The sequence below is a fragment of the Mirounga angustirostris genome, unplaced genomic scaffold, assembly GCF_029215605.1.
Source record: "Mirounga angustirostris isolate CCGP_5_RB_7025 unplaced genomic scaffold, mMirAng1.0.hap1 SCAF_9, whole genome shotgun sequence".
Classification (NCBI taxonomy): Eukaryota; Metazoa; Chordata; class Mammalia; order Carnivora; family Phocidae; genus Mirounga; species Mirounga angustirostris.
The window spans coordinates 48,814,952-48,837,370 of NW_026991717.1; the positions used below are offsets into that span (position 1 = coordinate 48,814,952).

The 22,419-nt window shown below is 36.4% G+C and overlaps 1 protein-coding gene across 4 annotated transcripts in view; it reads right to left on the reverse strand.

The window, feature by feature from the left end:
* The window catches only part of TEX9 (testis expressed 9), a 228,930-nt gene that overhangs the window by 184,490 nt on the left and 22,021 nt on the right, over positions 1-22,419 (reverse strand). The window contains exons 2-4 of one of the 4 annotated variants that reach the window (XM_064570436.1): positions 20,844-20,878; positions 19,404-19,655; positions 17,482-17,655 (exon numbers count right to left, since the gene is read on the reverse strand). The gene's annotated coding sequence lies outside the window, so the exon portion shown is untranslated. Of the gene's footprint in view, positions 1-17,481; positions 17,656-18,435; positions 19,656-20,843; positions 20,879-22,419 lie in introns of all 4 variants that reach the window. The other 3 variants (XM_064570435.1, XM_045900019.3, XM_064570437.1) reach the window with 3 other exon arrangements.

Sequence of the window (22,419 nt, forward strand, 5' to 3'; positions counted from 1 at the left end):
TTCTTATTGCCTTTTTCATATTAGCCATACTAAGAGGTGTAAAGGTATATCTTATTGTAGTTTTGATTTACATTTCCCTATTGACTACTGATGTTGAGAACCTTTTAATGTACCTATTGTTCATTTGTATGTCTATTCAGGTCCTTTGGTCATTTTTAAATTTGATTAATTGGATTTTTACTATCCAGTTATATGGGTTCCTTATATATTTTGGAGATATATATATATGTTTGCAAATATTTTCTCCTATTCTGTAGGTTGCCTTTCCTTTTCATTGATTATTTCTTTTGCTGTGCAGATGATTTTTAGTTTGATGTAATCCTACTTGTTTTTTATTTTGTTGCCTATGTTTTGGTGTCATATCCAAAAAATCATTGCCAAGATCAATGTCAAGGATTTTTTTCCGTATATTTTCTTTTTTTTATTAAAAAAAAATTTTTTTTAATTTCATTTAGATTTTTCTTCCGTGTTTTTATTTAAATTCCAGTTAACATACAGTGTAATATTAATTTCAGGTGTAGGATTTAGTGATTCATCACTTACAATGCCCAGTGCTCATTGCAACATGTGTGCTCCTTAATACTCATTACCCATTTAACCCATCCACCTGCCCACCTCCCCTCCAGCAACCCTCAGTGTGTTCTCTATAGTTAAGAGTCTGTTTTATGGTTTGCCTCTCTCTTTTTTTTCTCTCTATGTTCATCTGTTATGTTTCTTAAATGCCATATATGAGTGAACTCATATGGTTTTTGTCTTTCTCTAACAGACTTAATTTTGCTTAGCATACTACCCTCTACCTCCACCCATGTCATTGCAAATGGTAAGATTTCATTCTTTTTTAATTTATTTTTTTTTTAAAACTCAGCTTTACTGAGGTATAAGTGACATATAAAATTGTGATATTCCGTATTCATCATAGTGATTTTTAAAATTTAAATTCAATTAATTAACATAAAGTGTATTATTAGTTTCAGAGGTAGAGCTCAGTGATTCATCAGTCTTATATAATACTCAGTGTTCATTACATCATGCGCCCTCCTTAATGTCCATCACTCATTTTCCCCACTCCCATGCCACCTCCCCTCCAGCAACCTACAGTTTGTTTCCTAAGATTAAGAGTCTCTTCTGGTTTGTCTCCCTCTCTGATTCCATCTTGTTTTATTTTCCCCTCCCTTCCCCTATGATTCTCTGTTTTGTTTCTTAAATTCCACATATGAGTGAGATCATATGATAATTGTCTTTCTCTGATTGATTTATTTCACTTTGCATAATACCCTCTAGTTCCATCCATGATGCTGCAAATGGCAAGATTTCATTCTTTTGATGGCTGAGTACTATTCCATTGTGTATATATGCCACATCTTCTTTATACATTCATCAATTGATGGACATTTGGGCTGTTTCCATAATTTGGCTATTGTTGATAATGCTGCTATAAATATCAGGATGCATGTATCCCTTTGAATCAGTATTTTTGTATCCTTTGGATAAACACCTAGTAGTGCAATTGCTGGGTCCTAGGGTAGTTCTATTTTTAACTTTCTGAGAAACCTCCATACTGTTTTCCAGAGTGACTGCACCAGTTTGCATTCCCACCAACAGTGTAAGAAGGTTCCCCTTTCTCCATATCCTTGACAACATCTCTTGTTTCCTGTGTTGTTTATTTTAGCCATTCCGACAGGTGTGAGTTGATAACTCATGTTAGTTTTGATTTGTATTTCCCTGATGATGAGTGATGTTGAGCATCTTTTCATGTATCTGTTGGCTATTTGGTATGTCTTCTTTGGAAAAATGTCTATTCATGTCTTTTGCCCATTTTTGAAATGGATTACTTGGTTTTGGGGTGTTGACTTTTATAGGTTTTTTAATATATTTTAGACACTAACCCTTTATCAGATATGTCATTTGCAAATATCTTCTCCCATTCCGAAGTTTGCCTTTTAACTTAGTTGATTGTTTCCTTCCCTGTGCAGAAGCTTTTTACCTTAATGAAGTCCCAATAGTTTATTTTTGCTTTTGTTTACCTTGCCTCAAGAGATGTATCTAATAAGAAGTTGCTATGGCTGATGTCAAAGAGGTTACTGCCTGTGTTCTCCTCTACGATTTTTATGGTTGCCTGTCTCACATTTAGGTCTCTCATCCATTTTGAATTTATCTTTTTGTACGGTGTAAGAGTGGTCCAGTTTCATTCTTTTGCATATTGCTGTCCAGTTTTCTGAACACCTTTTGTTGAAGAGACTGTCTTTTTTCCACTGGATATTCTTTCCTTCTTTGTTCAAGATTAATTGACCATATAGCTGTGGGTCCATTTCTGGGTTTTCTATTCTGTTCCATTGATCTATGTGTCTCTTTTTGTGCCAGTACCATACTGTCTTGATCACTATAGCTTTGTAACATATCTTTAAGTCTGTAATTGTGATACCTCCAGCTTTGTTTTTCTTTTCCAAGATTGCTTGGGCTATTCAGGGACTTTTGTGGTTCCATACAAATTTTAAGATTGTTGGGGTGCCTCGGTGGCTCAGTCAGTTAAGTGTCTGCCTTCGGCTCAGGTCATGATCCCAGGGTCCTAGGATTGAGCCCCGCATCAGGTTCCCTGCTCAGCAGGGGCGTCTCTTTTCCCACTCCCTCTCCCTCTGCCCCTGCTCCTGTGCTCTCTCTCTCTCTCTCACCCTCACTCTCTCAAATAAATAAGTATTTTTTTAAAATGTTAGGATTGTTTGTTCTAGCTCTGTGAAAAATGCTGGCATTATTTTCACTAGGGATCGCATTAAATGTATAGATTGCTTTGAGTAAGTACAGACATTTTAACAATATTTGTTCTTCCAATCTATGAGCATGGAATGCTTTTTCCATTTCCTTGTGACATTTTCAATTTCTTTCATAAGTGTCCTATAGTTTTCAGCATACAGATCTTTTACCTATTTGATTAGGTTTATTCCTAGGTATCTCATGGTTTTTTGTGTAATTGTAAATGGGATCAATTCCTTGATTTCTCTTTCTGCTGCTTCACTGTTGGTGTATAAGAATGCAACAGATTTCTGTATGCTGATTTTATATCCTGCAACTTTGCTGAATTCATGTATTAGTTCTAGAAATTTTTTGGTGGAGTCTTTTGAGTTTTCTACATAGAGTATCATGTTGTCTGCAAAGAGTGAAAGTTTGACTTCTTCCTTGCTGACTTGGATACCTTTTATATATTTTGTTGTCTGACTGCTGAGGCTAGGACTTCCAGTACTATGTTAAATAAGTGGTGAGAGTGGACATGCCTGTCTTGTTCCTGACCATACAGGAAAAGCTCTCAGTTGTTCCCATTGGGAGTGATATTAGCTGTGGGTTTTTTGTATATGGCCTTATGATCTTGAGGTGTGCTCCCTCTATCCCTACATTTTTGAGGGTTTTTATCAAGAATGGATGCTGTACTTTGTCACTTGCTTTTTCTGCATCTATTGAGAGAATCATATGGTTCTTATCCTTTCTTTTATTAATGTGCACTGGGCATTGTAAGTGATGAATCACTAAATCCTACACCTGAAATTAATATTACACTGTATGTTGACTAACTGGAATTTAAATAAAAACATGGAAGGAAAAACTAAGTGAAATTAAAAAAAAATTTTTTTTAATTAAAAGAAAGAAAATATAGGGAAAAAATCCTACAAGTTCCTAGGTCAAAGGCCTTATTTTCAAAGTGCAAAAATATTACAAAATAGATACCAGAGATTTATTTTGCTTTTAAGTTATTTTGATTATCTGAGGGTTTGAACCTATATGTCAACCTATTAACCAAGAACTTTTGGGGGATTTTCTTTTCATTTGGCTTAAAAGGGTTCTATTTTTCCCATTCCATTTTGTGAGACACATGTCTTTTAAGGCATATCAAGAATTAGTAGCCCTTATATTCAGAAATAATAGCACTTCTATAATGCTGATGGCAATATGCCAATAACTTTAATGTCATTCAATCTCTTCAATACAAGGTTTCTATCACACACAGTAACTTTCTTACCAATTATTGAAAAAAAATCGCTACACTACTTTTGAACTCATTAAGTCCCTCTGAAACTATAAAGGCCAACTTCGCTTTAACTTCTGGTTCACTTAATGATACCCCAATACAAATCTTAGGTTGAAATTACTTAAGCAGATCTATGCCAGGCATTAGTTATTCATCTGGCTTTATAATAACACTGTTTTTAGAATTAACGCTCACTCTTAGGCATAAAACCTGGGTTGAGGATTTAAATGATTCAGCCAAGGACTGAAAGATGTGGAAATCATTCCCAGCTACACTGATTCAACTATGCTCCTTTTCAGATGACCTTCTTCAGGATGTCAATTCTCTGAGATTAAAGGTATCTTAATTCAGTTATGTTATTTTGTACCTTTCTTGTGGATGTGGTTTTGTTTTCTTACCAATCTGTTTGAAAATGGCCAGAATAGGCATAACCTTGCCTTTTTGGTAGCAACCACATTCATACATACATTATATAACTTGGCTCATGTAATTTATTTCTTATGCAATAGAAATTACAACTATAATTGCCTTTCCAAAATTTGCCTTGGGTAGGGTGTTCAGAAAATAGAAGGAGTGCTATTTCTCTGGAAAAATTATTCCTGCATATGAATATATATATTTTTCGGACTTTCCAAGATGGCAGAGGAGTGGGAGACCTTAGTTTCGTCTGGTCCCAGGAATTCAGCTAAATAGCTATCAAATCATTCTGAACACCTGTGTACTCAAACAGAGATCTAAGAAAAGAATTTCTGGAATTCTACAGATAGAAAAGCGACCACTTCCTGCAAGGTAGGAGGTGTGGAGAAGTGAATCTGAGGCAATATATTGGAAGATAAACCGTGGGGGGTGGGGTGGAGCCTCTGTCAGCTGGCTATCAGAAAGTGATATAGCAGTGGAGGGCAAAATTGGAACTTTTAGAAGTCTGCTCGGATGAGGGATGTCCCTGCCTGAAAGGCACTCAGATGGCAGAGCAGGGTGGAATCCTAGATGGGACGGTGTGATCTCAGGATCCCCGGGGTCACAGAAAGAACAGGGGTGCGGCATAGTTCCCAGGCATTGGAGCAGGAAAGCCAGCTGTAATCAGGGAGCCTAGGAGTGGGATCTCAGCTTGGGGTTGCCATTAACCATGAACCCTGGCACAGTCCAGTGACCGCTCTCTGAGCAGGGACCCAGCAAGTGGCAGAACCACAGCAAGAACCTCCTTCCTCCAGGAGGAGCAGAACCAGTGTGTGCAGGAGTCTGCAAGGTTTGGAGACTTGAAGCTGGGTTGCGTGCCTGAGATAGAAACGCTTGGTCACAGGCTGGGTGAGCATGGAGTGTAGATGGAGACCAGGGAGACAGGAGTGATTGACTGCTCTTCTCTGAGGGCACACTGAGGAGTGGGGTCCTGAGCTTTTGGCTCCAGGGCTGGAGATTGGAGGCTGGGAGGCCACCATTTTCATTCTCGTCCTCCAAAGCTGCCCAGAAAGTCTTCAAGGATCAAAAGTCACATAGAGCAATCCAGAGCTCTGGATTAATTAGCCTGGCCCCCTGGCAAGGGTGGTGCAATTCCACCCAGGACAAAGACACCTGCAACAGTGCAACAGGCCCCTCCCCCAGAAGATCAGCAAGAATATCCAGCTAAGATCAAGTTTACCAATTATAGAGAACTGCAAAACTCCAGCACTAGGGGAAGATAGTATACAGAATTCATGGGTTGATTTTTTTCCCCACAACTCTTTAGTCTTTGTTTTAATTTTTTTCTCTTTCTTTTTTCAATTAATTTCTTATTTTATCAACTCTTTTTTAAAAATCTTTTTTAATTTTCATTTTTACAGTTACATTCTATACATTTATTGTATTTAATTTTACTTTTCTGTTTTTCTTTCTTTACAATTTTGGGATGCAGTCTGTTCAAAAAAACAGACCAAAATACACCAGGATATACTGGTGCTCTGTTCTCTTCACCTGTCTGTTTATATTCTTTCTCTTTTTTTTTTTTGTCTCATAATTTTCATTTTTACAGTTACATTCTATCCTTTTGTTGTATTTAATTTTATTTCTGTACATATATGTTTTCTTTTCTTTACAATTTTGGGATCTAGTTTTTTCACGAACAGACCAAGATACACACAGGATTCAGTGTATTGATCTGTTCTGTTCACCTGTCTGATTACATTCTCTCTCTTTTAAAAACTTTGGTTTCCGTTTTGGGTCTTTTCTGATTTGTTTAGTGTATATTTCTCTGGGGTCATGGTTGCCACTTTAGTATTTTGTTTTCTCATTCATCTATTCTCTGGATAGAATGACAAGATGGAAAAACTCACCTCAAAAAAAGAGAACAAGAGGCAGTACTGACTGCCAGGGACCTAATCGGTATGTACCTAAGTAAGATGTCAGAACTGGAGTTCAGAATAATGGTTATAAAGACACTAGCTGGGCTTGAGAAAAAGCATAGAAGACACTAGAGAATCCCTTACCAAAGAAATAAAAGAACTAAAATCTAATCAAATTGAAATCAAAAAGGCTATTAATGAGATGCAATAAAAAAATGGAGGCTCTAACTGCTAGGATAAATGACGCAGAAGAGAGAATTAATGACATAGAAGACTGAATGATGGAGAATAAAGAAGCTGAGAAAAAGAAATAACTACTGGATCACAAGGGGAGAATTTGAGAGATAAGTGATACTATAAAGTGAAACAATATTAGAGTAATTGGGATCCCAGAAAGGGGGGGAGGGCAGAAGGAATATTGGAGCAAATTATAGTGAAGAACTTCCCTAGTCTGGAGAAGGAAATAGGCACCAAAATCCAGGAGGCACAGAAAACCCCTCTCAAAATCAATAAACATAGGTCAAAAACCTAGACATAAAATAGTGAAGCTTGCAAATCTCAGAGACAGAAAATCTGGAAAGCAGCGCAGGACAAGAGGTCTGTAACCTACAAGGGTAAAAACATTAGACTGGCAGCAGATCTATCCACCGAGACCTGGCAGGCCAGAAAGGACAGGCATGATATATTCAGGGTACTAAATTAGAAAAATATGCAGCCAAGAATACTTTATCCAGCAAGGATGTCATTCAAAATAGAAGGAGAGATATAAAGCTTCCAGGACAAACAGAAGCTAAAAGAATTTGTGACCACTAAATCAGCCCTGCAAGAAATATTAAAGTAGATCCTTTAAGCAAAGAGAGACCCCAAAAGTAACATAGACCAGAAAGGAACAGAGACAATATACAGAGACAGTCACTTTACTGGTAATACAGTAGCACTAAATTCCTATCTTTCAATAGTTACTCTGAATGTAAATGGGCTAAATACCCCAATCAAAAGACACAGGGTATCAGATTGGATAAAAAACCAAGACCCATTGATATGCTGTCTGCAAGAAACTCATTTTAGATCCAAAGACACCTCCAGATTGAAAGTGAGGGGGTGGAAAACCATTTGTCATGCTAATGTACATCAAAAGAAAACTGGGGTAGCAATCCTTATATCAGACAAATTAGATTTTAAACCAAAGACTGTAATAAGAGATGAGGAAGGACACTATATCATAATTAAAGGGTCCATCCAACAAGATCTAAAAACTGGAAATACTTATGCCCCTAACATGGGAGCAGCCAATTATATAAACCAATTAATAACAAAATTAAAGAAACATGTTGATAATAATACAATAATAGTAGGGACTTTAATACCCCACTCACTGCAATGGACAGACCATCTAAGCAGAAGATCAACAAGGAAACAAGGGGGGGGGTGCCTGGGTGGCTCAGTCATTAAGCGGCTGCCTTCGGCTCAGGTCATGATCCCAGGGTCCTGGGATTGAGCCCCACATCGGGCTCCCTGCTCTGCGGGAGGCCTGCTCTCCCTCTCCCACTCCCGCTGCTTGTGTTCCTGCTCTCGCTGTGTCTCTCTCTGTCAAATAAATAAATAAAATCTTTAAAAAAAAAAAAAAAGGAAACAAGGGCTTTGAATGACACAGTGGACCAGATGGACTTCACAGATACATTCAGAGCATTCTTTCTTAAAACAACAGAATACACATTCTTCTCAAGGGCACATGGAACATTCTGCAGAATAGATCACATACTGGGTCACAAATCAGGTCTCAACCAGTACCAAAAGACTGGGATCATTCCCTGTATATTTTCAGACCACAATGCTTTGAAACATTAACTCAATCACAAGAGGAAAGTTGGAAAGAATTCAAATACATGGAGGCTAAAGAGCATCCTACTAAAGAATGAATGCGTCAACCAGGAAATTAAAGAAGAATTTAAATAATTCATGGAAACCAATGAAAATGAAAACACAGTTGTTCAAAACCTTTGGGATACAGCAAAGGCAGTCCTAAGAGGGAAGTACATAGCACTACAAGCCTTTCTCAAGAAGCAAGAAAGGTCTCAAATACACAAGTTAACCTTACACCTAAGGGAGCTGGAGAAAGAACAGCAAATAAAGCCTAAACACAGCAGGAGAACAGAATTAATATAAAAGATTAGAGCAGAAATCAATGAAATAGAAACCAAAAGAACAATAGAACAGATCAACGAAACTAGGAGCTGGTTCTTCGAAAGAATTAATAAGATGGATAAACCCCTGGCCAGGCTTATCAAAAAGAAGAGTAAAGGACCCAAATTAATAAAATCATGAATGAAAGAGGAGAGATCACAACCAATACTGCAACACTGAAGAAATACAAACAGTTATAAGAACATATTATGCGCAACTATATGCCAACAAATTGGGCAATCTGGAAGAAATGAATGCATGCCTAGATATGTATGAATTACCAAAACTGAAACAGGAAGAAATAGAAAACCTGAACTGACCCATAACCAGCAAGGAAAATGAAGCAGTAATAAGAAATCTCCCAACAAACAAGAGTCCAGGGCTGCATAACATCCCAGGAGAATTCTATGAAACATTTAAAGAAGAATTAATACCTATTTTTCTGAAGCTCTTTCAAAAAATAGAAATAGAAGGAAAACTTTCAAACTCTTTCTATGAGGCCAGCATTACCTTGATCCCAAAACCAGACAAAGACCCCACCAAAAAGGAGAATTACAGACCAATATCCCTGATGAACATGGACGTAAAAATTCTCACCAAGAAACTAGCCAATACAATCTAACAAATACATTAAAAGGATTATTCATCATGACCAAGTGGAATTTATTCCTGGGCTGCAAGGGGGGTTCAACATCTGCAAATCAATCAATGTGATACCCTACATTAATAAAAGGACAAGAACCATATGATCCTCTCAATAGATGCAGAGAAAGCATTTGATGAAGTACAGCATCCTTTCTTGATTAAAACTCTTCAGAGTGTAGGGATAGAGGGAGCATAACTCAATATTATAAAAGCCGTACACAAAAAGCCCACAGCGAATATCATTCTCAATGGGAAAAAACTGAGAGCTTTTCCCCTAAGGTCAAGAACATGACAGGGGTGTCCCCTCTCACCACTGTTGTTCAACATAGTACTAGAAGTCCTAGCCTCAGCAATCAGACAACAAAAAGAAAGGCATCTGAGTCTGCAAACAAGAAGTCAAACTCTTACTCTTTACAGATGTCATGATACTTTATGTGGAAAACACAAAAGACTCTACCCCAAAATTGCTAGAACTCATACAGGAATTCAGCAATGTGACAGGATATAAAATCAATGCACAGAAATCACTTGTATTTCTATACATTAACAATGAGACCGAAGAAAGAGAAATTAAGGAGTCAATCCCATTTACAGTTGCACCAAAAACCATAAGATACCTAGGAATAAACCTAACCAAAGAGGCAAAGGATTTGTACTCAGAAAACTATAAAACACTCATGAAAGAAATTGAGGAAGACACAAAGAAATGGAAAAATGTTCCATTCTCATGGATTGGAGAACAAATATTGTTAAAATGTCTATGCTACCTAGAGCAATCTATACATTCAATGCAATCCCTATTAAATACCATCCACTTTTTTCACAGAACTGGAACAAATAATCCTACAATTTGTATGGAACCAGAAAAGACCCCGAATACCCAAAGGAATGTTGAAAAAGAAAACGAAAGCTGGTGGCATCACAATTCTGGACTTCAGGCTCTATTACAAAGCTGTAATCATCAAGATAGTACGGTACTGGTACAAAAACAGACACATAGATCAAGGGAACAGGATACAGAACCCAGAAATGGACCCTCAACTCTATGGTCAACTAATCTTCAACAAAGGAGGAAAGATGTCCAGTGGAAAAAAGACAGTCTCTTCAACACATGGTGTTGGGAAAACTGGACAGCCACATGCAGAAGAATGAAACTGGACCATTTTTCTTACACCGTACACAAAAATAGACTCAAAATGGATGAAAGACCTCAATGTGAGACAGGAACCCCACCAAAATCCTTGAGAAGAACACACGCAGCAACCTCTTCGACCTCAGCCACAGCAACTTCTTGCTAGACATGTCTCCAGAGGCAAGGGAAATAAAGGCAAAAAAGAACTATTGGGATTTCATCAAGATAAAAAGCTTTTGCACAGCAGAGGAAACAGTCAACAAAACCAAAAAACAACCGACAGAATGGGAGAAGATATTTGCAAATGACATATCAGATAAAGGGCTAGTAACCAAAATCTAGAAAGAACTTATCAAACTCCACACCCAAAGAACAAATAATCCCATCAAGAAATGGGCAGAAGACATGAACAGACATTTCTCCAAAGAAGACATATAAATGGCCAATGGACACATGAGAAAATGTTCAACATCACTCTGCATCAGGGAAGTACAAATCAAAACCACAATGAGATACCACCTCACACCAGTCAGAATGGCTAAAATTAACAAGTCATGAAATGACAGATGTTGACAGGGATGCGGAGAAAGGGGAACCCTCCTACACTGTTGGTGGGAATGCAAGCTGGTGCAGCCACTCTGGAAAACAGTATGGAGTTTCCTCAAAAAGTTGAAAATAGAGCTACCCTACGACCCAGCAATTGTACTACTGGGTATCTACCCCAAAGATATAAATGTAGTGATCTGTAGGGGCACCTGCACCCCAATGTTTATAGCAGCAATGTCCACAACAGCCAAACTATGGAAAGAGCCCAGATGTCCACTGTCAGATGAATGGATAAAGAAGATGCGGTATACACAGACACACACACAGACACACACAGACACACACACACAATGGAATATTACTCAGCCATCAAAAAAATGAAATCTTCCCATTTGCAATGACGTGGATGGAACTAGAGGGTATTATGCTAAGCAAAATAAGTCAATCAGAGAAAGACAATTATATGATTTTACTCATAAGTGGAATTTGAGAAACAAAACAGAGGATCATAAGGGAAGGGAGAGAAAAATAAAAGAAGATGAAATCAGAGGAGAGAAACCATAAGAGACTCTTAATCTTAGGAAACAAAGTGAGGGTTGCTGGAGGGAAGGGAGCTGGGGGGATGGGGTAACTGAGTGATGGACATTGAGGAGGGCACATGATGTAATGAACATGGGTATTATATAAGACTGATGAATCACTGAGCTCTACCTCTGAAATTAATAATATATTATATGTTAATTGAATTTAAATTTAAGAAAAGGAAATAAGATAATAAAAATTTAAAAAACCCAACTATCAACAATAGGAATAGGATGGAATTTCCTCTAGTAAATGGCATTTTTAAACAATTTTGTTTATTTATTTGAGAGAAAGAGCAAGAGAGAGAGAGCAAGAGCAGGGTGAAGGGCAAAGGGAGAAGCAGACTCCTTGCTGAGCAGGGAGCCCGATGCAGGGCTCGATCCTGGGACCCTGGGATCATGACCTGAGCCAAAGGCGGACGCTTAACCGACTGAGCCACCCAGGTGCCCCCCAGTAAATGGCATCTTAAAAAATAGCTAATATCATATATTATAATGAGAGACAGTGTTTTCCTCTAAGTTCAGAGATAAGTCAAGGGTGTCTTCTCTAAGCAGTTCTCTTGTTGGATTACAGATCTACATGTAAAATCTAAAGCTATGAAACTTCTAGGAAACAAATCATTGGAGAATATCTTCACAATAAGTAAGCTAAAATTTCATGAAGAGAAAAGGGAAAACACTAAGAATTTTAAGAAAAGTTATAATTTGAACTTTCGCAAAAGTAAAACATTGCTCAGGAAGACCTACTATTAAGAAAATAAACAGCGAAGCCATAGTGAAAGAAAATATTCACAAACATACATTTAGGAATGGACTTGTCTGCTCCCCAATAATAAAAAGATAAATATGAGAAACAAATTTGAACTGACATTTCAGAAAGAAGATGTATAAATGTCCAGTAAGCATAAAATTTCATGCTCAACATCATTAGTCATCGGGGAAATGCAAAGCTTTAAAATCACATCTACCCACATAACTAAAATGAAAAATATCAGTGACACCAAATGTTGGAGATGATGCCAAGCAAAAGTGGAAAAATATGACCCATGGGTTAAATCCATTTGTTGCCTTTTTTTATAACATTCTATTAGAACACAGCCATGGCCATTTATGTATGTATTTTCTGTGCATGCTTCCATACTGCAATAGCAGAACTGAGTAATTACAACAGAGACTGTATGGCCCACAAAGCTAGGATATTTACTTGATATCCCTTATAGAAAAACATTGCTGACCCATGACAATATTATCAGAACCCTCATAATAATCTCGTTGTTTGGCAGATAAAATGCTACAAACAATTTGGAAAACTAGTTTATCATTTCTTAAAAAGCTATCTACCCTACAACTCAGCAATGTACCACCCAGCATTTATTCAAGATGGAAACATATATCCACATCAAGCTTTGTGCAAGGATGATCGTTAAAATGTTATTCATTTTAGCCAAAACTATAAAAAGTCCAGGTATCCATCAATAGATTAGAAAAATACTGTGGTATAGTCATACAATAGAACACTTCTCAGCAATATAAAAGAACAAACTACCGAAATATGTAGCCATCTCAAAAACCTAATGTGGTGTGAAAAAAGACACAAAATATAATGCATATTTATATGAATTCCAGAAAAAGCACATTCACATATGGTGATAGAATTCACCGTTTGCTTTGATATGGGGACGCATTACCTTGCAAAGGGCACAGGGTAACTCTTTGGAGTGATGGAAATACTGTGTCTTGTTAGTAGTGAAGATTACACAGGTCTAAGCATTTGTGGAAATGGTTTAAATTGCATGTTTAAAATTGAAAAAAAGAACATATATATTTTTCAAGGCTTACACGATATGAGAGTTTAACAAAAAGTCAATAATATCTTCTATTTCTCTAATCCAAAGGCACTTCCAACAAGGCCAGCTGAAGTTGTTAATAAGGATGATAGGGGAAAAAACGTCTCAAAATTATCTCTCAATCTTTATAGTCATACTACATCTTCTGCTCTTTTATATATAAACTTAATATTTCTGAGAAGTTTGCTTCGCATCGTAAAATTCTGTTAAGAAAGATGTTCTGATGTTTAGAAATAAAGCAAGGGCACCTGGGTGGCTCAGTTGGTTGAGCGACTGCCTTCGGCTCAGGTCATGATCCTGGAGTCCCGGGATCGAGTCCCACATCGGGCTCCCTGCTCAGCAGGGAGTCCGCTTCTCCCCCTGACCCTTCCCCCCTCTCATGCTCTCTCTATCTCATTCTCTCTCTCAAATAAATAAATAAAATCTTTAAAAAAAAAAAAAAAGAAAGAAGGCAAAAGCATGACTACATCCATTTTTATGTCACTTGAAAGCACTAATGGCTCTAATGATTATTTAACTAAATAAGGGGATTTTACTTTTGTTTGAATTACTATTTACTCTTGATTAGGGACTATATTCTGTAAAATTAGGCTTTAACTTTAGATTTCTCTCTGGAATCAAGGTAACTCTGATGGTTATGTGTCCCTTACCCCTGTAGGACATTAACTAGTTTGTATCTGTTAGCAAATTCATTTCAGCTTTCCTTTCACTGGATAACTATCTATTAGGTATTTTGAATTCTCCCATGAGCCAGCTTTACCTCTCCATGGTTCTCTCAATGATGAGTTAAGAAATCCTTGACATATGCTCACTATAATATTTGTATAAAAAACAAGTCTTAATTTTTAAACACTTGTACTTTGACAATTCTCACGTTTAACACATAGTTCACTTTCAAGACCAAAGGCCCTTAGGTGTTATTCTTCCCTTAGCTCTTCTCAACAAAATAAGAAGGCCGGTGGCTTCAAATATGGTGAAACGTGAGAAAACTATTAACCCCCCGAAGCATATTTCCAAATGCAAATATCAGTTAAGGCATTTTTTAAAATTCCTGTCATTGGTAAGCACGTGTGCAACATTTTTTCCCCCTTAAATATATATATTTACACACACACACACATACACAAACTTATGGGTAGAATTTAATAGGTTGCATCAGTCCAATGTTCCACATGCAACAATTAGGGGAAAAATGGATAAATGACAAATAACATTTTTGAAGACATGAGAGTAATGTGGATGCTGAAAGGGCTGGATAATATTCCAGAATTGGGAAAAATATTTGTAATAAGCTTATGCTGGCAAGCAATTTCTTCTTTGGGGGAACTGGCTAATTTTGGGTTTGGATTAAAGATTGGACTTGGTGCCAGTACAGGGGCTAACATGGGTGAAAGAAAAACCAGTTATCTTTTGGTGGTCGTGGAGGTTGGCACAACAGGTTAGAAATTTGAGGAGCCCAAACAAAAGCCTAATCAAAAGAAATATGGATCACATGGTAATTCTATTTTTAATTTTTAAGGACTTGTCCATGACTGTTTTCTACAATGGCTGCACTAGCTTGCATTGCCACCAGCAGTGCACAAGGGTTCCTTTTGCTCCACATCCTCATCAACACTTGTTATTTCTTATGTTTTTAATTTTAGTCATTCTGACAGGTGTGAGGTGATATCTCATTGTGGTTTTGATTTGCATTTCCCCAATGATGAGTGATGTTGAGCATCTTTTCATGTGTCTGTCGGCCATCTGTACGTCTTCTTTGGAAAATGTCTATTCATGTCTTCCAATCACTTTTAATTAGATTTGGTTTTTTTGGTGTTGAGTTGTATAAGTTCTTTATATATTTTGGATATTAACCCTTTATTGGATATTTCATTTGCAAATACCTTCTCCCATTGTAGATTGTCTTTTTGTTTTGTTGATGGTTTCTTTTGCTGTGCTTTTTATTTAGGTGCAGCATTATTTATAATAGCCAAGACATGCAAGCAACCCAAGGGTACATCCATAGATGAATGGATAAAGAAGATGTATACACACACACACACACACACACACACACACACACACACTGGAATATGACTGAGCCATAAAAAAGAAAGAAATCTTACCATTTGTAACAACATGGATGGATCTAGAGGGTATAATGCTAAGTTAAATAAGTCCATTAGAGAAGGACAAATAACATGATTTCACTCATATGTGGAATTTAAGAAGCAAAACAAACAAAGAAAAAAAGAGATGGACAAGAAAAACAGACTTTTCAATAGAGAGGACAAACTGGAAGTTGCTAGAGGAGAGGTTGGTGAGGGAATAGGTGAAGTAAGTGAAGGAAATTAAGAGTACACTTGTGAGAAGCCCTGAGTAGCATATAGAATTGTTGAATCATTATATTGTACACCTGAAACTCATATAACACTGTATGTTAATTATATTTGAATTTTTAAAAATAAATAAAATTTCTAAAAAAGAAAGTTGGAGTGGCAATTTTAATATCAGAAAATTGGACTTCAAACAGGAATATTTCCTGGGAAAAGGGGAAAAATTATATTTTTTGATATTCTGGGCCACAAAACAAACACTTAAAATATTTAAAATAATACAAAATGTGTTTTCTCATCATAACAGAATAAAAGTACAAAAAAAGATTTTGGAAAACATCTTCTATTTGGAAATTGATAAAAACTCTTCCAAATAACCAATGGGTTGAGGAAGATCTTGTAAGAAAATCAGAAAACATTTGCAATTGAATGAAAGTGAAAATACAATATATCAAAACCTTTGGGATGCAGATAAAGCTGTCTTTAGAGGGGAAATTTTTAGCATTAATGCTTATATTAGAAAATAAGAGGGCGCCTGGGTGGCTCAGATGGTTAAACGTCTGCCTTCGGCTCAGGTCATGATCCCAGGGTCCTGGGATCGAGACCCACATCAGGCTCCCTGCTCCTTGGGAGCCTGCTTCTCCCTCTGCCTCTCTCTCTCTCTCTCTCTCTCTCTCTGTCTCTCATGAATAAATAAATAAAATCTTTAAAAAAAAAAAAAGAAAATAAGAAAGATCTCAAATCAATGACCTAAGCTTTTAAGAAAGTAGAAGATTTACATGGAAAGGCATAGGAGCTAGTACAACAAAAACATAATTGTAAAGAACAAAGTTGGAGGACTCTTCCTACATGGTTTCAAGATTTACTGTAAATAATTAAGTAATCAAGATCATATAATATTGGTGAAAGGATAAACACATAAATCAATGAAGTCAAGCAGTATAAAAATAGACCCTCACATATGTAACCAATTGGTTTTCAACAAAACTGCAAAGGCAATTCAATAAAGAATCAATCATCTTTTCCACAAATAGGGTGGAAAAGTTGGATATCCATTTAGGAAACAAGACAAAACAAAACCTCAATCCATGACACAGAGCATACACAAAAAACTAAGTCAAATGATTTATAGATATATGGAAAATCTAAAACTATAAAACTATTACAATAAAATGTGGGATAAAGTCTTTCTGTCCTTAGATCATGCAAATGTCTCATAGATTTCTCAGTCAATATTTCATGAACCATAAAAGAAAAAATTGATATATTTTCCCATCAAAATTAAAAATGTCAGCTCTCCCAAAGACCATGATAATAAAAGGAAAAGATAAATGACAAACTGGGAGAAAAATATTTGAAAAACACAAATCAGCTAAAGGTCTCATGTCCTAAATGTATAAAGAATTCTTAAAACTCAAGAAGAAGAAAACAATCAACCCAGGAAAAAAACTTAGTGAAAGATTTGAGCAGATACTTTATCAAAACAGACATGGAAAGCACATAAAAAGATATTCTACATCAGCAATCCTTAAGAAAATGTGAATTAAAACCACAATGAAATTCTACTACACATCTATTGGAATAGCAAACAAAAAACTTGACAATACCAAAGACTAATGAAGATGTGAAATCATTCAATAATACATTATTGGTGGTAATCAAAAAATAGTATGACTGCTTTGGAAATGAGTGTTCAGTTTCTTACTTATCACTTTAAATATATACTTATAACATGGCACAGTAATCTGATTCCTAGGTATTTACCAAGTAAAAAGGAAAACATGTTCACACAAAAAACCTGCACATGAATGTTCATAGTAACATTATTCAAAGTCACCAGAAATTGGTAATAAGTCCAATACATTATTCATAACAGCTTAAAAGTAGAAAAACTCGGGCACCTGGGTGGCTCAGACGGTTAGGCGTCTGCCTTCGGCTCAGGTCGTGGTCCCAGGGTCCTGGGATTGAGCACCACGTCGGGCTCCCTGCTCGGCGGGGAGCCTGCTTCTTCTCCTTCTGCTCTCCTGCTCCTGCTCTCCCTCTCTCTCTCTCTCTCTCAAATAGATAAATAGAATCTTAAAAAAAAAAAAAAAGTAGAAACAACTCAAATAACTTTCACCTGGTAAATGGATAAACAAACTGGTATGTTCATGCAATGAAATACTACATTGGAATAAAAAAGAACAAATGACTTATACAACAACATAAATGAATCTGAAATGCATAATGCTAAACAACAGAAGCCAAACTCAAAATAACATATACTATGTGATTCCACTTATATGACCTTCTATAAAAGGCAAAACTAGAGGGATAGAAAAGAAGCCAGTGGTTGTCAGAGTGTGGGGGTAAGGGAAAGTGGTGGCTGCAAAGAAGCACAAGCAAATTTGGGGGGATGGAATTGCAATGTACCTTGATTGTGATGGTGGTTTCACAACTTGGTGCATTTGTCAAAACTCATAAGACTATATAGTAAAAATTATGAATTTTACTATATGGAAATTACTCCTCAATAAGCCTGAATTTGAGAAAAGCTGATAAAGGAAGTAATATAAAATAATGACATAATCAAAAAAAATAGAAAAGAAGGAAAAGAGAAAGGATAGGAAAAATACATAAGCAAGATGGTAAACTTAAAGTTACTTATATGAGTAGTTACATGAAATGCAAATGGACTAAACACTCCCAAATCAAAGGCAAAGATTTTCAGACTGGATTTAAAAAAACAACTCAAGTATATGTTGTTATGTTTTAAATATAAGTACACAGATTGAAAGCAAAAGAATGGGAATGATAGCGCATGCAAACTGTAACCTAAAAAAAAAGTTGTGTGGTTATATTACTATCAAAGTTACCTTTAAGGCAAGAAGTGTACCACCGATAAAGGGAGGCATTTCCTAAAGATAAAAGGGGCAATTCAACAGGAAGACACAACAATCCTATATTTTTATGTCTGTTTTAACATAGCTTCAAACAGTGTACATAAACATTAATAGAAGAGTAGAGGAGAAGTAGAACCCTAATCATAGTTTAATATCCTACTTCTGGTGTATTAGACCCCATAGAATGACTAGATAACAAAAATAGTAAGTTATATAGAAATCTGAACAAAATTATTAATAAACTTGATCTTTTTATATATATAAAAATATATTTATATTATTAAATAGATATTCAATATATATTTGTATATATCACTATACCCAGCAACTGCAGAAAGCACATTCCAGTAGAGATGAAATATTTACCAAAATACACTATCTGCTATGCATACAAGAAGTCTGAACAAACTTCAAAAGATTGAAATCATATAGAGGACTTCTTGGACCATGGTGAAATGAAGCTAGAAATCAATTAATAGATAACTAAAAAATCTGAAAATATTTGGAAATTAAGCAATGCCCTTCTAAATAACCCAGTAGTCAAGAAAGCACTACGACAATTAGATAATAAAAATTCAGCACATTAAAATTCATGGGATACGGCAAAAGTGTGTGCTATTTATTATTTTTTGCCTCTCAGCTCCAAATTCCACCTATCTGCCAGCTTTGTGTAAACAGGTTTGGGCCCTTTAAATATTTTTCCTTGCCGGCTGGAACTTTGTCATTAGAGGGCACTGGAAATACATTGCAGGGGGAAACTGTTTTTGCTTCCTCATTCTGGTATGCTTGCTGGGCAAGCTTCTCCAGGACATATTACTTTCCCCTTCTGCAGTTCACAGTGGCCAATAGCTTCCCTGCACCTCCCTTGGGCAGCTTTGTAGCAAAGTGCGGCTGTGAAGTTTCCCTGGGACTTCAGAGGGTGGATTTCCAGCACACTTTACCAATATGGTGCCGTAAAGAACTTCTCTGCCATTCCGTGAGCCACAGCAGCCTTCCACAGCAAGGTCTGGATCTCAGGCTCCTTGAGGGGGCCTCTCTCTTGGGTGTGCGATCTCAGCTCCAGGGGTAGTAGCTGTAGAATCTTCTTCACTTTTTGCTAACCCATCATTACTCCAATCCAATGGTAGGGTTAATAATTATTTATGTTACACACTTTTCCAAATTTCTGTGTGTTTTCTCTCTCCTGATTGGACCTATTGATTCACAATGCTTACAATAAAAATTACTTTAAATATATATATTAGAAAGAAAAAGATCAATTTCTAAGTTACCATCTTAAGAAATAGAAAAAGAATAGAAAATAGAAGGAAATGAATAAAAATGAAGACAAAAATTGATAAACTAGAAAGCTGACGTAAAATGGAGAAAAATCAACAAAGTCAAAAGCTTTTTCCTTTTAAGAATATCAATAAATTTAATAAATTCTTTGCAAGATCATTATGAACAGTTTCATACAAATAAATGTGATGACCTAAGTAAAATGGAGGATTTCCTTTAAAGATTTATTTGTTTATTTTAAAGAGTGTGAGCAGCGGGAGGGACGGTGAGAGAGGGAGAGAATCCTCAAGCAGACTCCCCATTGAGCACAGAGCCCCATGCAGGGCTTGATCCCAGGACACTGAGATCATGACCTGGGCTGAAATCAAGAGTCAGATGCTTAACCGACTGAGCCACCCAAGTGCCCGGAAATGCTTCTTTTATATTTTTATCTCATCATTGGCAATGGAGCAACTAGAACTGGAACTTTCATATATTACCAACGAGAGTATAAATTGTTACAACCACTGTGAATCACTGGGGTCTACTAAAGCTCCCTTATCACCCGGAAGTTCCAACGCTTAGTATTTAAGAGAAAATGCATGAGTATGTCACACAAAAGGCATGTACAAGACTATCATAGCAGTTTTTTTCATAATAGCCCCAAACTGGAAAGAACTCAAATGTCTATCAACAGTAGAATGAATAAATTGTGGTGGAACAGAATACTACAAGCAGTTAAAAAGAACTGATAACATGGATGAGTATAACAGACATGATACTAAACAAAACAAAACAAAAAACCCAGGCACAAAACTGGAACAAACTGTACAATTCTATTTCTATGAATTTCAGACAGACAAAATAATCTATGGAGGAACACAATGGAGGAGCACAATGGAGCATTCTGGGGACCAATATTCTACATCTTGATCTAGATAGTGGTTACATGAGTAATACATATGTAAAAATCCATTGGGCTATATACTTAACAATTTGTGCACTTTAGTTTCAGTGTGTGAAAACACAAATAAAATTTTTCAAATCACAGAAATTTCATGAATATATTTTTACTGAAAGATTCAAACAACACTGAAAGACATAGAGTAAAATGTTAATCCTACCTTCATTTCTTGCTCCCCCATTCCTGCTGTCTTCCCTAAAGAAAATAATCAAGTGAGCTTACTTCCAAATCAATTTCTATGCATCTACATGCATAAATATATGCCAATGTATAGTAACATTTAAAAAATACACATTCATGCTTCACAATAATTCTATAATTTTATTTTTACCCTAAAAATACATCTCAAGCTCTTTCGATGCCTCATGCAGATCAGACTTATTTTTGTATTTTTATTTTTTTAAAGATTTTATTTATTTATTTATTTATTTGACAGAGAGAGACACAGCGAGAGAGGGAACACAAGCAGGGGGAGTGGGAGAGGGAGAAGCAGGCTTCCTGCCGAGCAGGGAGCCCGATGCGGGGCTCGATCCCAGGACCCTGTGATCATGACCTGAGCCGAAGGCAGACGCTTAATGACTGAGCTACCTAAGCACCCCAGCTTTATTTTTTTTAAAGGTACACAATGTTCGTAGTATCAAGGTAACATAATTAATTCTGTAATTTTCCAACTAGTGGAAATTGAGATTATTCCTATTTTTTCACTATTCAAAACCATGCTGCATCAAACATCCTTAAGTTTTCTTTGTGCACACAAACAAGTATTTTGTGGTACACTATGAACAATTAATTTATTTTGGCTAAAACTGTAGAGACAAAATTGCTGAGTAAAAAAAATTGTAGAGTAAAAGTTTTGGTAAATTCTACCAAATTGCTTTCTCAGAAAGCCTTACAAATTACATTCTGACCAAGTGTACATAAAAATACCTGATTCCTCACATCTTCATAAACACTAAACATTATCAGCCTTTTGTTAAGTTTTTATTTAAATTCTAGCTAGTTAACATACAGAGTAGTATTAGTTTCAGGTATACATAAATATTATCAATCTTTTAAAATTCTGCCAGTTTTAAGGATAAAAGAAAAAAGGCAATTCACTGTTACTTTAAATCATACGTCTAAAGTCAAAGACAAATATCAAATGATCTTACTTGCATGTCAAACCTAAGAAACAAAACAAACAAAAAGCAAAAACAGAACCATAAATACAAAGAACTGATAGTTGCCAGAAGGGGGTGGGGGAGGGAGGATGGGCGAAATGGGTGAAGGGGAAGGGGAGATACAGGTCTTCAGTTATGAAATGAGTAAGGCATGGAGATGAAAGGTACAGCAATAGGGAATATAATCAATGGTATGGTAATAACATTGTATGGTGACGGGTGGTAGCTACACTTGTGGTGAGCACAGCATAAGGTATAGAGATGTTGAATCACTATGTTGTACACCTGAAACTAATGTAACATGTGTGTCAACTATACTTCAATTAAAAAAATTATATTTCGGGCGCCTGGGTGGCTCAGACGGTTAAGCGTCTGCCTTCGGCTCAGGTCATGATCCCAGAGTCCTGGGATCGAGTCCCGCATCGGGCTCCCTGCTCCTTGGGAGCCTGCTTCTCCCTCTGCTTCTCTCTCTCTCTCTGTCTCTCATGAATAAATAAATACAATCTTTAAAAAAAATTATATTTCTATTCATTATTTATATTTCTTCCTACTGAAGTGATTGTTTATATCCTTCAT